Source organism: Aquarana catesbeiana, linkage group LG09 (genome assembly GCF_042186555.1).
Source record: "Aquarana catesbeiana isolate 2022-GZ linkage group LG09, ASM4218655v1, whole genome shotgun sequence".
Taxonomy (NCBI): Eukaryota; Metazoa; Chordata; class Amphibia; order Anura; family Ranidae; genus Aquarana; species Aquarana catesbeiana.
In genome coordinates this window covers 65,813,143-65,838,761 of record NC_133332.1, presented here as the reverse complement: position 1 = coordinate 65,838,761, position 25,619 = coordinate 65,813,143, and the positions used below count along the sequence as shown (strand labels likewise).

At 45.5% G+C, this 25,619-nt stretch overlaps 1 long non-coding RNA gene across 1 annotated transcript; it reads left to right on the top strand.

The window, feature by feature from the left end:
* The first annotated feature begins 4,023 nt into the window (after positions 1-4,023).
* Positions 4,024-13,942, top strand: LOC141107750 (uncharacterized). The gene is made up of 5 exons (XR_012235957.1): positions 4,024-4,201; positions 9,809-9,833; positions 10,124-10,177; positions 10,477-10,551; positions 13,822-13,942. It is a non-coding gene; the product is annotated as an uncharacterized lncRNA (long non-coding RNA).
* The last annotated feature ends 11,677 nt before the right edge of the window (positions 13,943-25,619 follow it).

Genomic DNA, 25,619 nt, shown 5'->3' with positions numbered 1-25,619 from the left:
CTCTCCAGCCAGGCAATTGTCACACAAACTATTCCCGCATAGGTTCCAAAGGATAATCATGTAGAAAAAGAAAAGGAGGAGGACTCCAATAGAGATCAAACCAGTATGGTTTTAATGATGAAAGATCAAAATAAGCACTAATACGATAAAAGTGATCACAAAAAAGGCTGATAAAAAATGCTGATAAAAAATGTAAAAGCAATGTGGGGTACAAGAAATGCTGGCCCAATGCGTTTCGACACTAGGAGGTCTTCTTCAACTGGGGCAAAACGTTTTCCACTCTGTGGAAAAAGAGCTGCACAGTGGATGTAAGTATGACATGTTTGTTATTTAAATAAAAAAAAAAAAAGACAATCACTTTAACGAAAACAATATACGGGGATGTTTTTCTACTACCCCTTTAAGTCGCACCGATTTGAACGAGTGCCATTGAAAAGAATGGGCTGCGACTTGTCATGCAACTTTGATGTCAAAAGTTGCATGACAAGCCTCACAAGTCCTAATGTGCATGGACACATAGGATAACATTGAGCTGCTTCTACAGGAAAAGCTCTAACTCCTCTAGGAGCAGTCCAGTGTGCATGGAGTGTGCTACAATGTATTACATTCTTATGTGTTTTTCATTTTTTGATACATTGAAATAAAAATAGATCTATTTGTACATATAAGTGAATACAGCTGGATTCAGATTATATTTAGAAATCCTTTTCAGGAATATCTCCTTTTACCCTACGTTCACGCCTATGAATTTTTTTTTTGTGAGTTTTGCAGTTTGCAGAAACGCACTACAGTCCATTTAACTTGGTTTCCTACGGTACACGATCACATCTATGCCTTTTTGGAAAGGGTCAGGGACTTTTTCCCACAGCAGATTGCGTTTTGCTTTTAATAAACTTCAATGGACCCACACCAAAAACGTAATCGATCGATGCATTCTGGCCCGCCGACGTCACAGGAGGGTGGTGCCACCAAGTGACATCACCAGGTGGTTACGCCCCTTAGCTATTTAAGAAATGTCACACGGCTGAGCAGGCAGACCACGGGAGCATTTTGGGTTTTTTTTGGGTCGGCGGTGCGGCGGCGTGATTGAGTGAGGATGGATCTACATCGGGGGGACTTCATTTTTTTTTTTTTTTAATAAAGGAGTTGTCAAAAATTCTTGTAAAATCTTTCTTCACTTTTACACTTTTTTGATGAATGGGCAGGTGTACGATGTACCCGATACTCATGCACATGGGGGGGGGGTGCGTTATCTGAGGGCCCGCTTGTTGAATGGGGCTTTCAGATTCCGATACGCCCCCCATCTGCAGACCCCCACAACCACATCCCAGGGTTGTGGGGAAGAGGCCCTTGTCCCCATTAACGTGGGGACAAGGTGCTTTGGGGGGTGCTCTCCCTAAAGCACCCACCCCCCATGTTGAGGGCATGTGTCCTGGTATAGTTCGGGGGGGGGGGGGGGCGCTCGCTTATCCTCTCCCTTTCCTGACCTGCCGGGCTGCATGCTCGGATAAGGGCCTGGAATGGATTTCGGGGGGGACCCCGCGCAATTTAAAAAAAAAAAAAATGCTGTTGGGTTCCCTTTCAAATCCATACCAGACCCAAAGGGCCTGGTATAGATTTGGGAGAGGGGGACCCCACAATGTTTTATTCCTGATTTATTTTTATTTCTTTGCCGGCAATTCTATTTTTACATACAGCTGTCAGCGGGGAAGCCCGCTGACAGCTGATGACTCATCGGTTGTTAAGAACACGGCGGCTGGCTTCTCGGCCCGCTCCTTAGCAACCAGCTATACACAGTGTGTTTAAAGAGGAAGTAAAACCTCTGAAAAAAAAAAAACACCCTGCAAGACAAAGGCATAATGAGCTAGTATGCATAGCATACTAGCTCATTATGAATTACTTACCTGAGATCGAAGCCCCCGCATCGGCCCTCGTTCGCCTCCTCCGACGCCGCCATCTATCCCGGAGTGACTTGCCAGAGCCGCGATCACGTCACTCCCGCGCATGCGTGCTGGTGCCGCCACTAATGGCATGATCACGGTTAGAAACGGCACGCTCAGTGCGCCTGCGCCCGATGTCTACGGCGCATGCGCCGTAGACATCAGTGTCGCTATTTCTGCAAATATCTCCTAAACCTTTTAGGTTTGGGAGATATTTCTTGCACCTACAGGTAAGCTTTATTCTAGGCTTACCTGTAGGTTAAAGTTTTTGTAATGGGTTTACAACCACTTTAAACAGCAAAAAAAAAAAAAAAAAAACACAAAATGCATGCAAAACGCGGGTTTAAAAACGCAAAACCTGCTGGAAAAATTCACTAAGCGCAACTGCGTAGATGTGAACCTAGACTAAGGGGTTTATTCTTTCTAATCTCATAACCTGATCAATCGACAAATGATTGTATTCAGGAACAAAGTATTTCAGTGCTGCCAATCAGTGCAAAACAATGATTCCAATCTGGCTGGTTGAATAAAAAATGAAGGTTACTTATGCCTATTTGTTTGCAGATCCATCAATTGGATAATAATATCAGACATGTTTGGCCACCATTAGGCTGATGACACACAGGGGACAGCGGCAGGATCTCTATGGAACGTCCCTCTGTAGACGGTGAGATGTCGCTCCCATTGCTAGTCACAGATGTGTCTATAGAAGACACACAGGACACCTTTACAGTGAGCCCCCTACTGGAGATCTGTCTGTAATGGAAGAATCTGACGCCACCACACACATTACAATCTGATTGTACAATTTCCTTTAGATCTTCCACCAAGTCTGTAGTGTAAAGGCCTGTCTGATTGTACACAGATTGGTTGGATAGATTAGACAGGTTCTCATATTACGGTACACGATTTTGGTAAATCTGACTCTGTGTAGATATTGTATAGTGTGTGGTCCCCCTCATCATTCATGTATGATCAGATTGTATAGTGTGTGTGCCTCCACCCCCTATTATTCATGTATGATCAGATTGTATAGTGTGTGTGCCCCCACCCCCTATTATTCATGTATGATCAGATTGTATAGTGTGTGCCCCCACCCCCTATTATTCATGTATGATCAGATTGTATAGTGTGTGGTCCCCCTTATCATTCATATATGATCAGATTGTATAGTGTGTGTGCCCCCACCCCCTATTATTCATGTATGATCAGATTGTATAGTGTGTGCCCCCACCCCCTATTATTCATGTATGATCAGATTGTATAGTGTGTGGTCCCCCTTATCATTCATATATGATCAGATTGTATAGTGTGTGCCCCCACCCCCTATTATTCATGTATGATCAGATTGTATAGTGTGTGGTCCCCCTTATCATTCATGTATGATCAGATTGTATAGTGTGTGGTCCCCCTTATCATTCATATATGATCGGATTGTATAGTGTGTGGTCCCCCTTATCATTCCTGTATGATCGGATTGTATAGTGTGTGGTCCCCCTTATCATTCATGTATGATCAGATTGTATAGTGTGTGGTCCCCCTTATCATTCATGTATGATCAGATTGTATAGTGTGTGGTCCCCCTTATCATTCATATATGATCAGATTTATACATAGGGGGATATTTATAGAGTTTAAAGGGTTTTCACTGATCTGGTGGATTATTCCATTTATTAGACAGGGATGGGTTGTTGTTCTTCACCCGCCAGATCAGAGTATGAAATATGTAACCAGGTCATAGATTAGGAATACAGTCAGGTGCTGCAGATGTGTGGCAGAGGTTAGTCACCTCACTTTGTCACCCCCTCCCCCTCCTCCATTACTAATGGTATAGTCAGACTATAGAAGCGTGGAGGTGGGCGGAGCCACCATACACTTCTAGCGGGAGTAGGCGGGACCATGATGTTTTTTTTACCCGGGGTGGAGGGCGGGGTCACCGTACACTTATCCGTCCCTGTGGGCGGTGCCATCGTACAATTACCCTGGGAGGAGTGCGGGCAATTTATAGATCTGGGCAGGTGGGCGGGGTCTCCATACACTTCTATGCGAGGTGGGCACGGCCGTCGTATAGTTATCCGGGAATGTGGGCGGGGACATAGTGCCTTTGTGCCGGGGTGGTAGGCGGGGTTATGTTATATTTATTCCTGGAGGCAGCTGTGCCGAGTCATAGTGAGTGACAGGTTGCTGGGAAGTAGAAAGCCGGATCACTGATCTAGAACCATGCAGAGCTCCGAGAAAGTGAAGATCTATTGTGTGTACTGGTGAGTAGTGCTGGGGGGGTCATGTCTTCCATGATGAGTAGTAGTGCTGGGGGGGGGGGGGGGGTCATGTCTTCCATGATGAGTAGTAGTGCTGGGGGGGGTCATGTCTTCCATGATGAGTAGTAGTGCTGGGGGGGGGGGGGGGTCATGTCTTCCATGTCTTCCATGATGAGTAGTAGTGCTGGGGGGGGTCATGTCTTCCATGATGAGTAGTAGTGCTGGGGGGGGGGGGGGGGGGGGTCATGTCTTCCATGTCTTCCATGATGAGTAGTAGTGCTGGGGGGGGGTCATGTCTTCCATGATGAGTAGTAGTGCTGGGGGGGGGGGGGGGTCATGTCTTCCATGTCTTCCATGATGAGTAGTAGTGCTGGGGGGGGGTCATGTCTTCCATGATGAGTAGTAGTGCTGGGGGGGGTCATGTCTTCCATGATGAGTAGTAGTGCTGGGGGGGGGGGGGGGGGTCATGTCTTCCATGTCTTCCATGATGAGTAGTAGTGCTGGGGGGTCATGTCTTCCATGATAAGTAGTAGTGCTGGGGGGTCATGTCTTCCATGATAAGTAGTAGTGCTGGGGGGTCATGTCTTCCATGATGAGTAGTAGTGCTGGGGGGGGGGTCATGTCTTCCATGATGAGTAGTAGTGCTGGGGGGGGGGGGTCATGTCTTCCATGATGAGTAGTAGTGCTGGGGGGGGGGGGATCATGTCTTCCATGATGAGTAGTAGTGCTGGGGGGGGGGGGATCATGTCTTCCATGATGAGTAGTAGTGCTGGGGGGGTCATGTCTTCTATGATGAGTAGTAGTGCTGGGGGGGGGGGGGGTCATGTCTTCTATGATGAGTAGTAGTGCTGGGGGGGGGTCATGTCTTCCATGATGAGTAGTAGTGCTGGGGGGGGGGGGGGTCATGTCTTCCATGATGAGTAGTAGTGCTGGGGGGGGGGGGGGTCATGTCTTCCATGATGAGTAGTAGTGCTGGGGGGGGGGGATCATGTCTTCCATGATGAGTAGTAGTGCTGGGGGGGGGGATCATGTCTTCCATGATGAGTAGTAGTGCTGGGGGGGTCATGTCTTCTATGATGAGTAGTAGTGCTGGGGGGGGGGTCATGTCTTCTATGATGAGTAGTAGTGCTGGGGGGGGGGTCATGTCTTCCATGATGAGTAGTAGTGCTGGGGGGGGGGGGGGGGTCATGTCTTCCATGTCTTCCATGATGAGTAGTAGTGCTGGGGGGTCATGTCTTCCATGATAAGTAGTAGTGCTGGGGGGTCATGTCTTCCATGATAAGTAGTAGTGCTGGGGGGTCATGTCTTCCATGATAAGTAGTAGTGCTGGGGGGTCATGTCTTCCATGATAAGTAGTAGTGCTGGGGGGGGGGTCATGTCTTCCATGATGAGTAGTAGTGCTGGGGGGGGGGGTCATGTCTTCCATGATGAGTAGTAGTGCTGGGGGGGGGGGGTCATGTCTTCCATGATGAGTAGTAGTGCTGGGGGGGGGGGGATCATGTCTTCCATGATGAGTAGTAGTGCTGGGGGGGGGGGGATCATGTCTTCCATGATGAGTAGTAGTGCTGGGGGGGGGGGGATCATGTCTTCCATGATGAGTAGTAGTGCTGGGGGGGTCATGTCTTCTATGATGAGTAGTAGTGCTGGGGGGGGGGGGGGTCATGTCTTCTATGATGAGTAGTAGTGCTGGGGGGGGGGTCATGTCTTCCATGATGAGTAGTAGTGCTGGGGGGGGGGGGGGTCATGTCTTCCATGATGAGTAGTAGTGCTGGGGGGGGGGGGTCATGTCTTCCATGATGAGTAGTAGTGCTGGGGGGGGGGGATCATGTCTTCCATGATGAGTAGTAGTGCTGGGGGGGGGGATCATGTCTTCCATGATGAGTAGTAGTGCTGGGGGGGGGGTCATGTCTTCTATGATGAGTAGTAGTGCTGGGGGGGGGTCATGTCTTCTATGATGAGTAGTAGTGCTGGGGGGGGGGGGTCATGTCTTCTATGATGAGTAGTAGTGCTGGGGGGGGGGGGTCATGTCTTCCATGATGAGTAGTAGTGCTGGGGGGGGGGGTCATGTCTTCCATGATGAGTAGTAGTGCTGGGGGTCATGTCTACCATGATGAGTAGTAGTGCTGGGGGTCATGTCTACCATGATGAGTAGTAGTGCTGGGGGTCATGTCTACCATGATGAGGAGTAGTAGTGCTGGGGGTCATGTCTTCCATGATGAGTAGTAGTGCTGTGGGGGGGGGGGGGTCATGTCTACCATGGTGGGTAGTAGTGCTGTGGGGGGAGGTCATGTCTACCATGATGAGTAGTGGGGGGGGCGATAGCCAGATACTCATTTAACTCAGCCTGCAGAGCTTGGATTCATTAACATGCACTGCATTCACACAATTTCACAGTAACCATGAGATAAAACAAAGTTCAGGAATATTCCTTTATCCCATTGTTTTGTAAATCTATGTACACTACAAACTGTATGATTGAATCGATTCTGATATCGTTTTACTATCCTGACAGCTTATTATTCTAAATAAGAAACCTTCATATTGTTTGCCAATATTAAATATTCTAACTACCAGCAAGAATGAGTACTTGCATTTAAAGAGCACCTGTCATTTCACATCCATCATGGCATCGCCTGTTAGCGGGCATCCACTCACCTGCTGCCGCCACGACCCTCACCTTGTTGTGTCACTGCCGCATCACCAGCCGTCCCATTAAAGAGAATAGGACTGTCAGTCAATAGCGGGTCAGAGGAGGAGCCGCTGAGGGACTAGACAGTTGCTCTTTAAAAAATATGATTTAAATCACTACTAAAAAGGCTTGCTTTAAATCAAATCCACCCTAAAAGAGACAGACATCAAATTTTTCCGTTAAAGTTGGGTAACCCATTAAACTCTGCAGCTCTTCTCCCCCTTTTATTTTTTTTTCTTCTTTGGCATAGCGGGCTAGTATGCACCACACATTATGGCAGAATTACCTGTTGAGACCCCCTCCAGTGCTGTGGTGTCGGCGCTCAGCCTGTCACAGGCGCTCTGTCTCCCTTTTGGGTTCGGACTCTTCAGTCATTTGACTGGCCGAGCCACAATGTCACACCTGCGCACAGCAGTCACCTCATTGTGTTGTGAATGTACACTGAGTTGCACAAATGCAGGGAGAAGGGTTTATGACAGTGGGGTATCTGCAGTCTGAAAAATCCTACCTGTCCGCACCTTTTTAAGTTGAACTCCACTTTAGCAGATTGAACCTCAGCTTTAATCTGCTTTCCCTGGCCCCAATAACCACAAGCCAATGAAAATACTTCTAACAAACTTTCTGGGTTTCATTCATATCTAATTTTATTTTTCTATGCAACACAGGCAGCAGATCATGGCTGTCAGGAGTAGCTATTAGGGTGCCATACGTTGCTGTCTGAAAACGGGAAGCTGCGCTAATGCCCAAATGTAATGCTGAGCCTCCATGAGAGAACTGAAATCCAACGACTGAAAGGGGTGGGCCGGGGACAGTCGGGGTGGGGAGGAAAGATGGTGCTGGAGGTCCTTCAGTCATAAAATGAAGTGGGCTCTACTTGACTTGCTGGAGCTTCCACTGCACACTGTGAGAAGCTCAGTGTACCATAAAATTAGAATAAGCAAGTTAAGTACAGGAGAGGAACCTGTACAAATGCAAGACTAAAGGGAAGGCTGGAGTCATGGTAGTGATGGCAATTGGCGAATTATGGGGAAATAAGGTTTTGGTATGGGTGTTCTGGGACAGGTAAAACCAGTCTATAGGAAAGGTGTGGCCTATGAATGTGCTGGGTTATTCTAGAAGCTTTTAATAGAACCACATTCCTCAAACTACAAAGGTGGCGTAGATGTGTTTGAGTTTGACAATGCCTGAGGCTGGAAAGTCACTTGTACATCTGAATCCATTGATATCTGGGCTTCCTGATGTAAAGGTTTTAATCTACTTAAATGTATTAGTAACTAGGTATGATATCGGGCGTGTTGGATCCTAGTCTGAACCCACCTAAGCTATCCCAGCAGGAAGCTGTCATGGTGTCCCACCAATCATAAGTGGCGGAGGCATTCCCACCTCACAGCCACACATAAACATACCCCTTTATGCGTGGCAGTGGGCCTTGACCACCTAACGATTGTTGGGACAACATGATCGCTTCCTGGCAGGATAGCTCAGGTGGGTTCAGACTAGTATCCAACTCGTCTATTGGTTATGGTCCTAAATGGCAGTAATTTCTGTGGAAAAAGGGGCTGTTATGGGATCCCCGTGCCTCCTAACAGCCCTATGCATGAGGTAGAGTAAAGTATGGCCATCCCTCTAAGGCCCTTTGCACATAGGGGAATTTAGCTGTTGTGTGCCCCCTCCTGGAGGGACAGGTGCAGTGTTCTGCCCAGCAAAGTCTATGGCAGGATGCGGCTGAACTCTGTACCAAGTGGTACTAATATTTTGGGGTCCCGTGTGTTCAGGGATTAATGCTTGGAGTGCAGTTCTTCTGCATCCCATGTGGATTTATCTCTGAATTCATAGGGTTTTAAGCATGGGTACTGAGTACCACTTGGTACAGATTTAGCCATAGACATTGCTGCGCTGGACTCTGCACTTGCCTCTCCTGGGTGCATTAAAATGCTGGGAACATGCAGCACCTAGACACCCCCTGTGTGCAAGGGAGGCTTTTATTTCATTTTTTTTAAAAAGGGTTTTGCATTTCCATACAAGTTTAATAGGAATGCAAAACCAGTTTGGAGGTACAGCAGTTCAAATATACCTGGCAATTTGGGATTCTAAGATCAAACTTTTGACGTCATCGACAGCTGACACAGGTAAAACATGCTTCCCACTTATTCACCAATTGGCTAATAGGTGGGTAGGATGAACAGATCAAGAGATGGTTGGTTGAAAGAAACTAACATTTACAAAATCTTGCGTACTGGCAATTTCTTAGTTCACCTAAGGGTGTGTCGCTGTTCGTTCCTCGCTGGTGAGAGTGAATGCTCCTAAATCTCCCCAATGTGTCCACCAGACAAGGAGTGGATCGATGCAAGTGCATGGAATGCTGGGACTAGTAGATCCCAGATTGTACAGGACAGGTTGTACTTGTTTCTACACAGAAGTCACCATTTTGGTAATGGAAGCAAAGGGGGAGATTTACTAAAACTGGAGCACTCAATCTGGTGCAGCTGTGCATGGTAGCCAATCGGCTTCTAACTTCAGCTTGCTTTGGCAATAAAACCTGGAAGCTGATTGGTTTCTGTGCAGAGCTGCAGCAGATTTTGCCCACCCAATCCATAGTGTTTTTAAAACAACTTGCCTAAATTGGATCCAAGGTTTGGTTTTTATAAAGTGTGTTTCTTCTCTAAAGTAGAGGGTTGGATAATGGAACTGATTTGAATTGTTAGTCGGGTTAAATTGACTGTTTTTGACCACAGTGGTGAGAAAGTAAAGGCTTAGGTTGGGGAGATTCTAATGGTGAAAATAGTTTAGGAAAGTTTAAATTCTTCCAAAACCCCTATTTATTTATTTAAACCAAACTTTCAATAGAAATGTGTTGGGCTACACTCAACTGTATAAAAAAAGCAGTCATTAATGGGTTTTTTTTTTTTTTCTTCTTTTAGTGGAGCCTGAGGGTACGGCCCCAAGGTAAGACTCTTCTTCTAATGTGGCTGATGGGCCTTCATTCTTAGTAGGTTTAGGCTGTCCTTACACAATCCATAAAGGCCCATGACTCTTACAATATTGTCAAACCATTGTGGTGGAGGTTGTTTCAGATTTTGGGGTCATCTTGGGTCTTTAATGAGCAGACAAAAAAATGCATACAGCATTGACATGCCTGGTAGTAACTACTCTTCAGTTAAGCGTTGTAATGATATGTATTGATGCAGCTTTACAACGGTATGTGCATTAATCCATTTTTTTTTTTTTTCATGCAGTTTCAGCAGTTGCAAAGGGAACTGGAAAAACGGTTCCCAGGACAGCTGGAATTTGTAAGTTTACTGCAATACTCCAGACAGTTTGTACTAACACACTATATATATATATATATATATATATATATATATATATATATATATATATATATATATATATATATATATATATATATATATATATATATATATATATATATACATACATACATACATACATACATACATACATACATACATACATACATACATACATACATACATACATACATACATACATACATACATACATACATACATACATACATACATACATACATACATACATACATCCTCATTTGTGTAACCTCTTTCAGGAGGGCGAAGCTACCCCAACTGCTACAGGATGGCTTGAAGTGAAGGTTAATGGAAAGCTTGTGCACTCAAAGAAGGTAGGTTCTGATTCAGCTAGGTTTCATTTATCCAAGTGCCAAAAGTAGCTGTATTATCCTGCAGAAGCCGCCAATCCATGTAACCTCTAGGTGGATGGACAACGTGCAGTGAGTTGCTGTAGGGTATATGAGGCTCTTCAGATACATGGATAAACTGGGTACAACCACTTCTCTGAACCAAGATCTGGAGCCTACTTACGCTTTTCTTACATTATTAAAGTGTCTTGACAGTTCATTATTTTATATGCCACTCAATTGACATCTGAGTTTACTCAAGACTCCTGTGTCACCATTGGAGCCAAAACCTGCACATTTTGTAAGCTTCATGTTGCAGCTTACCTAGGGATTAACTTCCTCTTATCAAGATGATCAGGGCTGCTTGACTGCTCTGCCCTGAGCACCACCCAGAAGCACCAGGTATTTCAAGAGACCCATTCCATTGGAGCCATTGCATATGTCAGATGCAGATTTTCTTGGTTGGTTGAAGATCATCCTGACTCTTCTGAAACTAGGCCCAGGGTGACAGGTCCAACCGAACACCATTTTTCTGCCTGCACCTTAACTTTATTACAGTGAGTCTTCCTGTTCTAGAGCAGGGGTAGGCAACCTTGGCACACCAGCTGTTGAACTAAATCTCCTATGAGACATTGTAGAACTGATTCCACAGGCTTGGTGCCATATGTCACTTTTAGACAGTACAGTCTTGCCTCCTGATTTTGGAAATGCTTACCTGCAGGTCTGTCATCTGCTAAGCAAGGGAAAGCTATCATGTGACCCGCACATTTAAAGGGGAAGTTCACCTTAACCACTCTATATAATATCTACAGGCATCCATGATTTTAAGACTAATCTATCTCCCCGTAAACTAGGAATTGCTATACATACATTTTCTGAAGCTGATCTAGTTTGGTCCCATACTGAACTACTGTCAATGGCAGCTTTGCTGTGGAGACAGGTGCAAAGGAGGCAGCCGACAACCGAAGCCCCATAGTAATTCTATGGGTGACGTCACTCCTCATTCATTTCACAGCCTTTGCCGGCTGTCTCCTTTTTGCAGAGCTTCCGTTGCTGGAGACTGGAGCGTCTTCAAAAAAGGTATGTGTACTGATTTTTCTTTACAGGGCTAGATAGGTTAGTCTTAGATTGTGGATGCCTGTTAATATAGCGATTTGCGTGTTTGGGGTGGACTTTTTATTTATTTTTTATATAAATGCATGATAACTTGCCTTTACAACTACTTACTGTTAAAGCGCCAGTGCCCTAATAGTAAAAGTCAGCAGCTACAGTATTAGTAGCTGCTGACTTTTAATTTTACTTTTATTATTTTGGGGGGGTGGTGCTGGAACTCCCCTTTTTTAAACTACCTGAATGTACTGAATGTACACTAAATGAAAACCTTTTATACAGTACTTTTATTTTTGCTATACCTGCAGTGGCACAAATCTAGTCATCTCACTGGCTCTGCTGTCTGGTAGGGCTGTGTGAATGTCAGCACTGGACAGTCAGATCCTTTTTTGGCAGGTTTAATGGCTCCCAACAGTGTATTTAGCAGAGCCTATCATTTTTAACTTTAACATAGTAGCAGGGAGTTCTGCTGATGGTGCCAAGTGTTAGTGAATGCATATCTGGCTCAAATATGGCAGAGAACAGGATTTGTTAGAGCGAAGTGAGCTGCATCTAGAAACCCAAAATAAAATGGAGCATGAAATGGCACTGATGTGGGCCTACAAAATCTTTTTCTGCCTGTGGGGGGCTCTTTTTTTTTTTTTGTCTGCATCCATACTCTAGGGCAGGGGTAGGCCACCTTTTAAAAAGGTGGAGAGCTACCTGAACAACATGGGAGAAGTCAAAGATCACTGGGCACAGTGTCTCCTCCTCGCATCTGATTTTAAACTGTACTACCAAGTCGCAATCGATTGCATTGCACGGCAATCATGTGTTTACATCAGGTGGTGAGGAGGCAACATATCGCCTCCTCATCACCTGCCAAACACACTCTAATTGCTTTTCAGAGGAGCAGCAGTGCCTTCTGCACTTGTGAATGCGCCCTTAGTTGCATTTGGCAGTAGCCCCTTTAGGGCTCATTAACCCATAAAGTTGGGGGGTGGTAAATCCCCGCGGTTGAGTCGCAGACTTGCCGCCACCAATCCCTGCCCCCTATAGCTGCTGAGACAGCACAAAAAAGTGTACACATGCCGCAGCGGGGATTAAATCACTTGTTGCTTTTTGGTGGGTGCTACCACCTGCTAAACGTGACCCATTCAAGTAAATGGGGCCACTCTGCAAAGTGCCCCACAACTGCATGCTTCTGTGGGGTCCAAGGGGGTTAAAGCAGGTGGTCAGCAAGCAAAATGCTACCTGCTTTAACCTCTTGTTTGCTGTACAGCACAAGGTTGCAGGGCATTTGTGGAGTGAGCTCATTCACTTGAATGGGTCATGCTTGGCAGGTACTACAGCTGTCAACCATGACAGGGAGACGTGTATACCACCTGCTAAAGGGAGTGCAGTTGGGGCAGGGGTGGTAAAAACACATCTTAACTATGGGGTTTTACACCCCCACACTACAAATGTAAATGAACCCTGAGCTGTAATGTTCAAATGTAAATTAACTGTTCTGAGCCTCCTATAAAGCTGCTTTCACACTGATGTGCTGCGGTTGAGTTAGCTGCGCTTTGCCATAGACATTGATTTTATATCCTGCAGGTGTGGTACACTTTCTGAAAGTGCCCCGAACCTGCAGGATAGAATTGAAGTCTATGGCTAAGAGTAGCAAAACCACAGGTACACTGCACCTGCAGTGTGGGTAAACCGTAGCAAATCGGTGTGAAAGCAGCCCTATACAATTATGCCCCAGTATATTGCTTCACACTGACCTGAAGACCTCTTCTTTCCTGCTGCTGGCACCACTCTAGAGACCACTAGCCAGGAAAATAAGAGGGGGAGTGCAGTTGGTATCACTCTGCATGGGACAGGAGCCAGCACTACAGAGGAGGCATCGGCTTCTGCGGCTCTTGCTCCCTACTACAGCTTCAAGTACTGTAGTTCCTCTGTATTGCACTCCTGTTTGATGCTCTGGGATGGTGGGTCAGCAAGGCCAGTCTGCGATCTACCAGTCACCTGCTAGGTTGCTGACCCCTGTTCTAGGGCATTGCTGACCTTTTCCCTTCATACCCTTGCAAGGTGCTATATTGCGAAGGTCAGACAGGTGTTTCATTGTAGAAAATTGTATGATTTTATATATAATAATATATTTTTTTTTTAATCAACTAGAACGGAGATGGGTATGTGGATAAGGAGTCCAAGCTGCTGAAAATTGTGGCAGCTGTTGAGGCCGCATTGAAGAAATAATGGAATTAGGGACATATGGCTAACTACAGCTTGAGCTGTGATGGTAAGTTCTGGTTAACCTACAGCTGGGTTTTTCAGGCTTTGGGCCTCATGCACAGAAAACGTTTCACTGCCTTAGGTAACACCCTCTTTTATATTTCCTGATGTTTATAGACCCCCCCTCTTTACCTTGGATGGTAGAGCCACCTACAGATACAGTAATGGGGTTTTTATTTAAAAAAAACTACAATACTACCAGTGTCGCGCAATGTGGGGTTGGAAGCTCTGGGTCGTATTTCTTCTTGCTTTACTTGAATCTAATAACTGAAACCTAGGATGCATTCCTTGACAAATGACACATGTGGTGTCTCACCAAGTAGAGGGAACAGAAGCATGCACCTTTTTCCAAGGAATCATTTGCAGCTTCCATGTGTGGCTCCTGATCCTTTTTGTTGTCTTAGCAGATATAAACACAACCTTATCATGGCATGAGTGTTCTTGGTGTAATCCTAATGTTGACTTTCTAATGTTCCACATTTTGGAAGGATTGGATGCAGCTGAACGTGAAAATTGCTAACATTTGGAGTTAACAATGTTCTTGATGGCATATTATAAATAAATGGCTTGAGGCGTGAGATTGCAGTGGTTACGTCTCTGGTTAATAGCATATTTGTCCCTGTATAAGAAGACTTCTCATTTAGACTTTCACTCCTGTGCTGTTAATAAAGGGGGTGTGTATTTTTATATAATTACACACCCCTGTTAATGTTAGGTTTCTGATATGTGGAAAAATGACCAAGATTCAAAACTCTTTTTTCCACCTTTTTAATGTGACCTATTAACTGTACAACTCGATTTGGGGGGGGAGTAAAAATAAAAAACTAAAATAATGCGGTTGCATAAATGTGCACACCCTCTAATACCCGGGGATGTAGTTGTGTTCAGAATTAAGCAATCACGTTTAAACTCATGTTAATTAGGAGTACACACCTACCCTTTTACAGTGCCTCTGATTAACCCAAAATAAAGTTCAGCTGTTCTAGAAGGTCTTTCCTGACGTTTTCTTAGTTGCATACTATAGCAAAATCCATGGTCCGCAGAGAGCTTCCAAAGCATCAGAGGGATCTCCATTGTTAAAAGGTATCAGTCAGGAGAAGGGTACAAAATTTCCAAGGCATTAGATATACCATGGAACACAGTGAAGACAGTCATCACAACAGTGACATTATCAATAACTGGATGTCCCTCCAAAATTGATGAGAAGAAACCTGGTCAGGGAGGCTGCCAAGAGGCCTACAGCAACATTAAAGGAGCTGCAGGAATATCTGGCAAGTACTGGCTGTGTGGTACATGTGACAACAATCTCCCGTATTCTTCATCTGTCTGGGCTATGGGGTAGAGTGGCAAGACTGAAGCATTTTCTTACGAACAAAAACACATCTGAAGTCTCCCAAAAGCATGTGGCAAAATGTGTTGTGGTCTGATGAAACCAAACTTGAACTTTTCGTCTATACTTCCAAAAGATATGTTTGGCGCAAAAACACTGCACATCACTAAGAAAAACACCATACCCACTGTGAAGCATGGTAGTGGCAGCATCCTGCTTTGGGGCTGTTTTTCTTCAGCTGGAACAAGGGCCTTAGTCAAGGTTGAGGGAATTATGAACAGTTCCAAATACCGGTCAATATTGGCACAAAACCTTTTGGCTTCTGCCAGAATAATGTTTTGGAATGGCCCAGACCTGAATCTGATTGAAAATCTGTGGGGTGATCTGAAGAGGGCTGTGCACAGGAGATGCCCTCGCAATCTGACAGATTCAGAGTGTTTTGGCAAAGAGTGGGCAAATATTGCCAAGTCAAGATGTGCCATGCTGATAGACTCGTACCCAAAAAGACTGAGTGCTGTAATAAAATCAAAAGGTGCTTCAACAAAGTATTTAAGGGTGTGCACACTTATACAACCATATTTTTATTTTTACTTCCCTCAGCTAAAAGATTCAGTTTGTTGTACAGTTTATAGGTCACATTTCGCCTGGGTTCACACTATTGTGACTTGGATGTGGGTTTCACCGCATCCAATTTGCATGTAAGGAGATTGTGACCGGTTCACACATTTCCGGAGCGGCTCCAGTGCGAGTTTCACAGGAGTCCTGTGTATTCTGGTCCGCATTTAGCCAGAAATTCGGACTGAAATTGGACCTGAAACAGTGAATGGGGACGCACCGCACCCCTACTGTGAGCCACTCCATGCTGCATTGTGAACCCAGCCTAAAGGTAGGAAAAAGTTCTGACGTTGTTTTGTTGTCATATTTTTGTAGTGGTACCCCCCATAGGGGGCTGCTAAGTGATGTGGCTCACCTGTCACCTTGCCCGGCATTCAATCCTCAGACACCCCAAGACAAACGGTCCATATGCTTTGTATGTATATACACGCCAATCTCCCCTCCAGCACAACTTTCTGCAGACTATCGCTCATCCAGCACTTTACTTGCTTGAGCTTCCAGGCACAGCTAGCACTGTGTGGTTAGGCCTGACACTGGCTCAGCCAGGCCTTAGCAATTGCCTTTTGCAGGTGGGGATCATGGGCCCCTATAGTGTAGCAGTAAGGTACTGGTGCTAGCTGTCCTAACTTCAGCTACTGAGCCCAGTATCCCATCTTTAGGCCCTGCCAGCCCTCCTGGCTGCAACTGCCCATGATACCACAGGCCACTTCACTGGCTCTGCATGCTCCCAGTCCTCTCAGGCGTGCCACCCTAGTCCTGACTGTGCATGTCCCTCACCAGCCCTCCTGGCTGCATACAGTTGTTCCTCTCACTGGAGACTTGCCGGCAATGCTCTCTTGCTTCTCCTGTCCAGAACACTGCTTCGATTTCTCGAAGGACCCCGTCCACTCCCCTGACTGGGGAGCTCCCTCAAAGGCCCCGACAACCTAGCACTCCATCTCCATAGCTCTGAACAACTCCACTTTACCCAGGCGGGGCTGACCCTGGGTATTTAAGGAGGCCTGCCAATCCTAGTTTGTGATTAGTCAGGGGTCCTTAAAATACTCCAGGCAGCTCCACCTCTCCTATCTTTCCAGAATCTTCTGGAAAGAGGGAGGTCTCAGTGATGCTGCCTGGCTGTCAGGCCTGCCTAAATTTACCTATCCTACCTCTAGCACCTACCTACCTAGAGGATGCTACATTTTATTATTAAATTTTATATATATATATATATATATATATATATATAAAGTGTGTGTGTGTGTACACAATGCCCACCTGGCTTCTGTGTGGAGTCAGGCCTGGAAGTCTGACCAAGTAGTGCAGGAACATTTAAGTCGGACTGACACAAGTTAGACCAGTTAAGACAGCTCTCGTAGGGAAACGTATACATTTTTACACGTCGTGAGCTTTGTGCTCAAGTTGGTGCAATTGTTTCACCAGTGTGAACCAAGCCTTCTAGCCATAGAAAACACATCGATCTTTTTTCCTAACTTGCTAAGCAATCAAGTTCTGCACATGGTACAAGTTCTCTCAAATGGCTTAATCATACGAACTGCTCCAAAAAAAGCAGATATAATAAAACATTTCAGGTGCAATGACCTTTTTTTTAATCACGGCTAACTGATGGTGAGCATACTCATTCATAAAGCATTAATGTTAGTTACATTAGTGTTATTAAACTCACAACAGTAAAATCTGTGTGTGTGGGAGTATGCAAAGCATGCTTGTTATACTCCCTGTGGAACCTAAGGAGTCAATCGTCTGCATTGTGTAAAGAGGCTGTTGAATCCTGTCTGCTCTGATTCCCCCCCTTTTCTTCCACGGTCCCCAACCATCTCCTAATATAACCGAGACTTGGGGGCACTTTGCTCATGCGCAGTTTGATGTGTGTATTGCTAGTTTTGTTATGTATAATTTTTTTTTTTTTTTTTTTGAGTGCATGTGATCAGCACAGTTGCAAGCAGCACTGTCCAGAGGGTCAGGGGTCCGGCCGCCTCATAGGGCAATCTGGGAAGAATGAAAACTCTTACAAGCTTTGACCACACACTGAGGGTCACAAAACTGCTATATACTGCTGATGAGAAGTTATTTAACAGTTTATATTTACTCAAACTATTGCATTTCCCTGTACTGTGGGAGACCAGATATAGTGAACGCAGGCTCCTGGGTTTAGTAACACTTTAAAGGTCCTTTTTCACACAAGGTGGATTTGGCTCCAATAAGCAGTTATGTAGAGGGGACCCAGACAGATCCTGCTCTGCCTTGTTGTACATGGTCCTGTCCTGAGGATGCTACTGATTTCACTACATGCTTTGAGCTTCCACAGTGTGCATTAGAAGCTGCAGCGAGTTAGCTTGCCTCCTTTCCTGGCTATAGGACATCCAGCCTAATCTGGCCTTTTCTTGCCTGCACCCTACATGTCCCTGGGCAATCTTTTATTCATGCAGATGCAGTCTGCCTAGGAACACACTCTTTAGACTGAAGCCCACCAATCAAGGCATTTTGATATTGTACAAGAGCTAGACCACTACTTGTATCCAGACTGATGGTTACTGAGGAAGGGTGCTGTGGTGGTTTCAGAAGCCATGTGCTGCACTGGCCCCTCCCACTAGCCAGGATCTGCCTGCATTGCACAGAGACCCAGTGATGACCTAATTGGATCTAAAACAAGGTAGACAGGTTGTAATTTTGTATGTTGGGAGGAGCAAGGAACGGTAACGTTTTAAAAGCAGATTTAACTTCGGCTTTAACTTTTTTTTATTTGTGTCATTCCTAATATATTTGGTCTGTTCTAGGTGGAAATATCTTTGCTTCCTTCATCTTTCCCGAGCGCTTCATGACGGGAAAAGCGAAAACGCCCAATAGGCGCGGCGGCTCCCAGATAAACTGCGTGGTATGTAAAGATGAAGAAAATGACGGTTTTCCTTCTCATCTCTTGCTGCTTTTCTTATACATTTTGTTTTAAAATGGTTAATAATAAAATATTTTTCTGTTTGTCTGGATTTTTTTAAAATTTCAATTAAGCTGAGAATCGATTTCCAGATTGAGAAGAGTGGTCTGTTTTAAAGAGGAGCTCCATTCTTCAATGGGATTCAGGGTGGGAAACTGGCAGTGAAGCCTTGCATGTGCTTCTGCTGCACCTTGTGAATGATCCTGCAGTCTTCTGGGACCTGTGATGTGTCCCAGAAGCCTGCAGGGTGAAACGGGATGAACTTCTGCTGGGACCACCTGGGCAGAAGTGGGAGCAGGTACCTGTCAATACCAAAAAAGTGCCAAATGTTAGAACAAACTTTATTTGTTTGCCTCCTCCTGTGCAGAGGAGGAGGAGGCAAACAAATAGAACTTCCCCTTTTAGATTAAGTTCTCTGCTTGTAAAGGTTGTGGGGTTTTTTTTTTTGTTCTTAAAAAAAAAAAAAAAAAAAAAAAAAGTTATACTTTCCTGCTCTGTGCAAGGGTTTTGCACAGAGTGGCCCTGATCCTCCTTTTCTGGGGTCCCCCACCAGTGCTCCTAGCCCCTCCTTTTCATTGGGTGCCCCCATGGAGAGCTGCTATGCATATGGGGGGGAGGGGTGCACTCCTGAGTCCTGCTGCAGCCATTAACACAGACAGCAGGACTCGGCCCCGCCCCCATGTCGCTGGATTCTGCTGCAATCAGTCTGTCCAATGAAGACCCGAGACAGTGGCTGGAGCTGCTGGGCTCATGCTCATCACTGGAACAATCAGGTTCAGGTAAGAAAAAGGGGGGGGGGGGGGTAGCTGCAGCGCAGAAGGTTTTTTAGAGAGACTTTACAACTCCTTTTTAACTCATTAATGTGCCATCTCATAATTGATGGAATACTATGCTGTTGTGCTACTAGTGCTCAGGGAGAACCAAATGGCAATCTTTTATATTTAATAGGCTGAAAATTTGAATGTGTATGGACTGCTTCAAACTGTACCCTCATTGTATTATGCAGCATTTTCCAGAGAGGTAGAGAACTCCTTAAACCCATATCCCTGTCTATGCTCTTTGACATAGAAAAGCTTACAAAAGTGTATAATCATTTTATTTAAGTAGCTGATGCGGAACTTAGAGGAAATGGACGGTCCACAGCCATGAACTAAACTGAACTAATTTCAATCTTAATACAGCTGTAGCATTAACATACCCTTTTTATTATTTTTGCCATGACCATCACCACTTGTTCTGGAGTGACAGCAGCCTTGGGTGTTTACCAGGGTAAGGCTACAACAATATGTACCGACTAGGGTTGCACCAATATCAAACAGTACTTTCAGTCAAGTACTTGTTGATACTTTGCGGTGTGATTTGTGTCTATACAAAAAAATTGGCTCAAATCGTACTGCAAACATGACAAAAACATGTTTAATAAAAAGAAATATAAAAAAAAAAAAAAAAATCGTACTGCAAACAATTGCATGCAATACGATTCCTATCCAAAGTGCAGGGAATTTCCCCCCACTGCTTGTGTGTGTGTGTGTGTATATATATATACAGTATCTCACAAAAGTGAGTATACCCCTCATATTTTATCCTATCTTTTCATGTGACAACACTGAAGAAATGACACTTTTCTACAATGTAAAGTAGTGAGTGTACAGCTTGTATAACAGTGTAAATTTACTGTCCCCTCAAAATAACTCAACACACAGCCGTTAATGTCTAAACTGCTGGCAACAAAAGTGAGTACGCCCCTAAGTGAAAATGTCCAAGTTGGGCCCAAAGTGTAAATATTTTGTGTGGCCACCATTATTTTCCAGCACTGTCTTAACCCTCTTGGGCATGGAGTTTAGAGGCCTTGCGCTTCTCTACCTTCCATTTGAGGATGCCCCACAGATGCTCAATAGGGTTTAGGTCTGGAGACATGCTTGGCCAGTCCATCACCTTTACCCTCAGCTTCTTTAGAAAGGCAGTGGTCTTCTTGGAGGTGTGTTTGGAGTCGTTATCATGTTGGAATACTGCCCTGTGGTCCAGTCTCCGAAGGGAGGGGATCATGCTCTGCTTCAGTATGTCACAGTACATGTTGGCATTCATGGTTCCCTCAATGAACTGTATCTCCCCAGTGCTGGCAGCACTCATGCAGCCCCATGCTTGACTGTAGGCAAGCCTCACCTGGTTGCAGCCACACACGCTTGACACCATCTGAACCAAATATGTTTATCTTGGTCTCATCAGACCACATTGTTCAGTAATCCATGTCCTTAGTCTGCTTTTCTTCAGCAAACAGTTTGAGGGCTTTCTTGTGCATCATCTTTAGAAGAGGCTTCCTTCTGGGACGACAGCCATGCAGACCAATTTGATGCCGTGTGCAGCGTATGGTCTGAGCACTGACAGGCTACCCCCCCCCCCCCCCCACCACCACCACCACCACCACCCCTTCAACCTCTGCAGCAATTGCAGCAATGCTGGCAGCACTCATACGTCTATTTCTCAAAGACAACCTCTGGATATGATGCTGAGCATGTGCACTCAACCTCTTTGGTCGACCATGGCGAGGCCTGTTCTGAGTGGAACCTGCCCTGTTAAACCGCTGTATGGTCTTGGCCACCGTGCTTCAGCTCAGTTTCAGGGTTTTTGCCATCTTCTTATAGCCTAGGCCATCTTTATGTAGAGCAACAATTCTTTTTTTTCAGATCCTCAGAGTTCTTTGCCATGAGGTGCCATGTTGAACTTCCAGTGACCAGTATGAGAGAGTCAGAGCGATAACACCAAATTTAACACACCTGCTCCCAGAGGCAGCTCTCTAATTAGGCAAATTAGGCGGTGGCCTAAGGCCCCGCACTCTCAGGGGCCTCGCAATCAATCACCTAATTTGCCTAATTGCAGAGCCACCTCTGCTGACAAACAATGCCGCTGCGGTGGCGCTGCGCTCCGGCCACTCGGCCAGCAGAGCTGCCTGAGCTCCATGGAGAGAGAAGACGGAGCTGTGGCTGTGTCTTGGGGAGAAGGCGTAGCAAGCACTGTGTTGTCCGGGGGAGGAGAAGGGGAGGCGACTCATTACAGCAGCCGGACAATACAAATATTCCCGCTGCTCCGGAGCTGCAGATCGCCCTCCCTCACCTCCCACTCAAGTGCTCCACTGAGTGATCCCAGCACACCCCGAGGAGTCATCCGGCGCCTGACTGGTAAGCAGAGGGGGGAGCGGAGGGTACCGCCGGGGAGGAAGCCTCGCCAGGGCTGTACTGGAGCCGATAGAAGGGGGAGGGAAGAGAGAAGAGCTGAAGAGGTACCCTGGGGCTGTCAATCAGTGCGGGGGTGTTGAATTCGGGGCTCCAGCTGTAGGGAGAGGCACATCTACCATGCCACAACCCCTTCTGCAGCCAGCCACCACTATCATCACTATCATCAGAGAGAGCCAACCCCTCACCCCTGCTCCTCTAGCATCCCTCAGCCACTTGCCTTTATTTCCACCCCCTGCCCCATCCCCTCCACTCCCTTCTTCTGGATAATCTGTGCCACAGTCAAGGCAGCTCAGTCCTGTGCCAGTGTGCCAACCTATGATTGACAGCCCCTGACCCCTCCCTCCACCCTGCCATTACCCCCACCTATGCAGGGCTCCACTGCGGGTTCAGGACGTCCCAGCCCAGTCCAGTGCTGATCCTCAGCCATGGTGGGCCGGGTGCTCTTCATCCTGCGCTGGCAATGCCTGCTGATTGGCTTCTCCACTGCTATCTCCTTCACCGACACCAGCACCGAGATAGAGAGCACCGACACCAGCACCGAGATAGAGAACACCGACACCAGCACTGACATAGAGAACACTGAGACCAGCACTGACATAGAGAACACTGAGACCAGCACTGACAGAGAACACTGAGACCAGCACTGACATAGAGAACACTGACCCCAGCACTGACATAGAGAACACTGACCCCAGCACTGACAGAGAACACTGACACCAGCACTAACAGAGAACACTGACACCAGCACTGACATAGAGAACACTGACACCAGCACCAAGATAGAGAGTACTGACACCAGCACTGACATAGAGAGCACTGACAGAGAACACTGACACCAGCACTGACAGAGAATACTGACACCAGCACTGACATAGAGAACACTGACACCAGCACCAAGATAGAGAGTACTGACACCAGCACTGACATAGAGAGCACTGACATAGAGAGCACTGACATAGAGAACACTGAGACCAGCACTGACAGAGAACACTGAGACCAGCACTGACATAGAGAACACTGAGACCAGCACTGACATAGAACACTGACAGCAGCACCGAGATAGAGAGCACTGACATAGAGAACACTGACAGCAGCACCGAGATAGAGAGCACTGACATAGAGAACACTGACACCAGCACTGACATAGAGAACACTGACAGCAGCACAGAGATAGAAAGCACTGACACCAGCAGTTTAATGTCCCTAATGCAATTTATACAGTTAATTTTTTTAGCGATGTAATTATTTTTCCCATTATGGGCGTGAGTGGGGCCTCATGTCTAGGTTTTGCCTAAGGTCTCACAAAGCCTAGAGCCGCCTCTGCCTGCTCCCCATTCACACCTGAGACCTTGTAATACTAATGAGTCACATGACATCAGGGAGGTAAAATGGCTAATTGGGCCCAATTTGGAATTTTTTTTCACTTAAGGGTGTACTCACCTTTGTTGCCAGCGTTTTAGACATGAATGGCTGTGTGTTGAGTTATTTCGAGAGGACAGCAAATTTACACTGTTATACAAGCTGTACACTCACTACTTTACATTGTAGCAAAGTGTCATTTCTTCAGTGTTGTCACATGAAAAGATATAATTAAATATTTACAAAACTGTGAGGGGGGGGGTATTCACTTTTGTGAGATACTGTATGTGTGTGTGAATTATCCATTCATACTATGGGATTTAGAAGTAAGAGTCTGTTCACCCCTCCTACTTCATGCGCTGCAGCTGAGATATTTATTGGCAAAGTTGATGAGGAAATAGGCTCCTTTTGGCCCCTTTCACAGAGGCGGATAGAATTCAGCTCTTAGCTGAAAAACAACAGGAAGCACATCAGAAATGGCAAGAATGTTCCACCGCAGCTAAACGCAGCCGCATGTAAACGCAGCTAATCGCAATGTAAAACTGCAAGTGATCGCTGTGCCAGGATTCTCTGAATTTCAAAATAACAAACCATGCTTTTAACAGCGGCAGAACAGCTGCCCGTGTGAAAGGGCCCTTATACGTGATGGCACTAAACGGGCCATATACCTAACAATCTAAGTTGGGAAGAACTTGATATTCTTGCCTCCTTGTCTGCGCGGCCTGATATCACTATGGAGCCCGCAGACAAGGGTGGATCAATAGTGATCATGGACACAATAGCATATGAAAATTAAATTTTGAGACAGCTGGCAGATACTAAAACCTATGTTTAATTGCACAATAATCTTGTTTTTCGTATACAGGACAGGATTAAAAAGGTAATTACATATGCAGAAAATGAAGGAATCATTGACAATGATACTAAAAAATATCTTATACCTGAACATCACGTGACACCGATTACATACATATACCGATTATATACATATTGCCTAAAATACACAAAAATCATTTAAATCCGCCAGGACGCCCCATAGTTTCTAGCACAGATTCCGTTACAACTTACTACACCGATTGCTAAGTTTTTGGACAAATGTTTTACACCCCTTATAGAAACCACATAGTCTTACATACGAGATACTCAACATTTTTTACAAAAACTACACAAAAGTTCTCAGACAAACGATCACTTATCCGGCGCTTAGGAGAATAAAAAATGAAGTAAAAGAGCAGCTGCTATAATGAAAAAAAAATCCTGAAACAAGGGAAGCAATCCAAACTACGATTTGGAATAATTTCAATCAAAAGGTAATCTTTCAAAACTTCAGCAGCGCTAAAGATTTTAAATAGAAGCTCAAAAAACTGTATATTCAGCTGAAAACTGGAGAAGCCATAGTGCTTTACAAATAAAAGTTCATATGTGGTCCATCTGTTGTTTAAAACTGGAGAAGCCAAAGTGATTTGCAAATAAATGTTCATAAGTGATTCATCAGTTGTTTCAAAACTTCAACAATCGATACATCTAGTGCTTGAGATCCCTCTAGGAATTGCACTCACCAGAAAGAAGATCAATCGAAAGCCTTGTGGTCTATGTGAAGTGGCTGCGATCGCTGCCAAACGAACATCAATCCAATCCACAGTGACCGATCAGCAAAGAGGGAGGCCAGCACTCTTGTCTTCTAATTCACCCAGATTCAGTCAGCTGAAAGCTATCCTTAGTACTCGGGCAAAAAAGGAGAGAGGAACCCTCATAGTGTAAAGCTTTTAATATCCGAAAAATAACACCCCTCCCTTATTACATTGAACTTACAAACAAGTCAAAAAATAGGGCATCCAATAAATGGTAGCGTGGTACATTCTGTTATGAGAATCTCACCACCTGTCGGAAAACTGTAATCATCCGTGGTGGTTCCCGGGGAGAGCCCAAAACGAATGACCTGTAAGCAAGCCGTGTGGTACACCTAGACGCGTTTCGTGAATCCGTCTTTATCAATAGGGTATAGGGATTTGAGACGATCTGTTTGATCACAGATCTGTACATAGTAAAGCCGTGTACACGTGACCGGACTTTTCAACCGGACTGGTCCGACGGAACAAATCCGTCGGACAATCCGATCGTGTGTGGGCTTCATCAGACCTTCAGCTGACTTTTTCTGTCGAAAATCAGACGGACTTTAGATTTGGAACATGTTTCAAATCTTTCTGACAGGTGG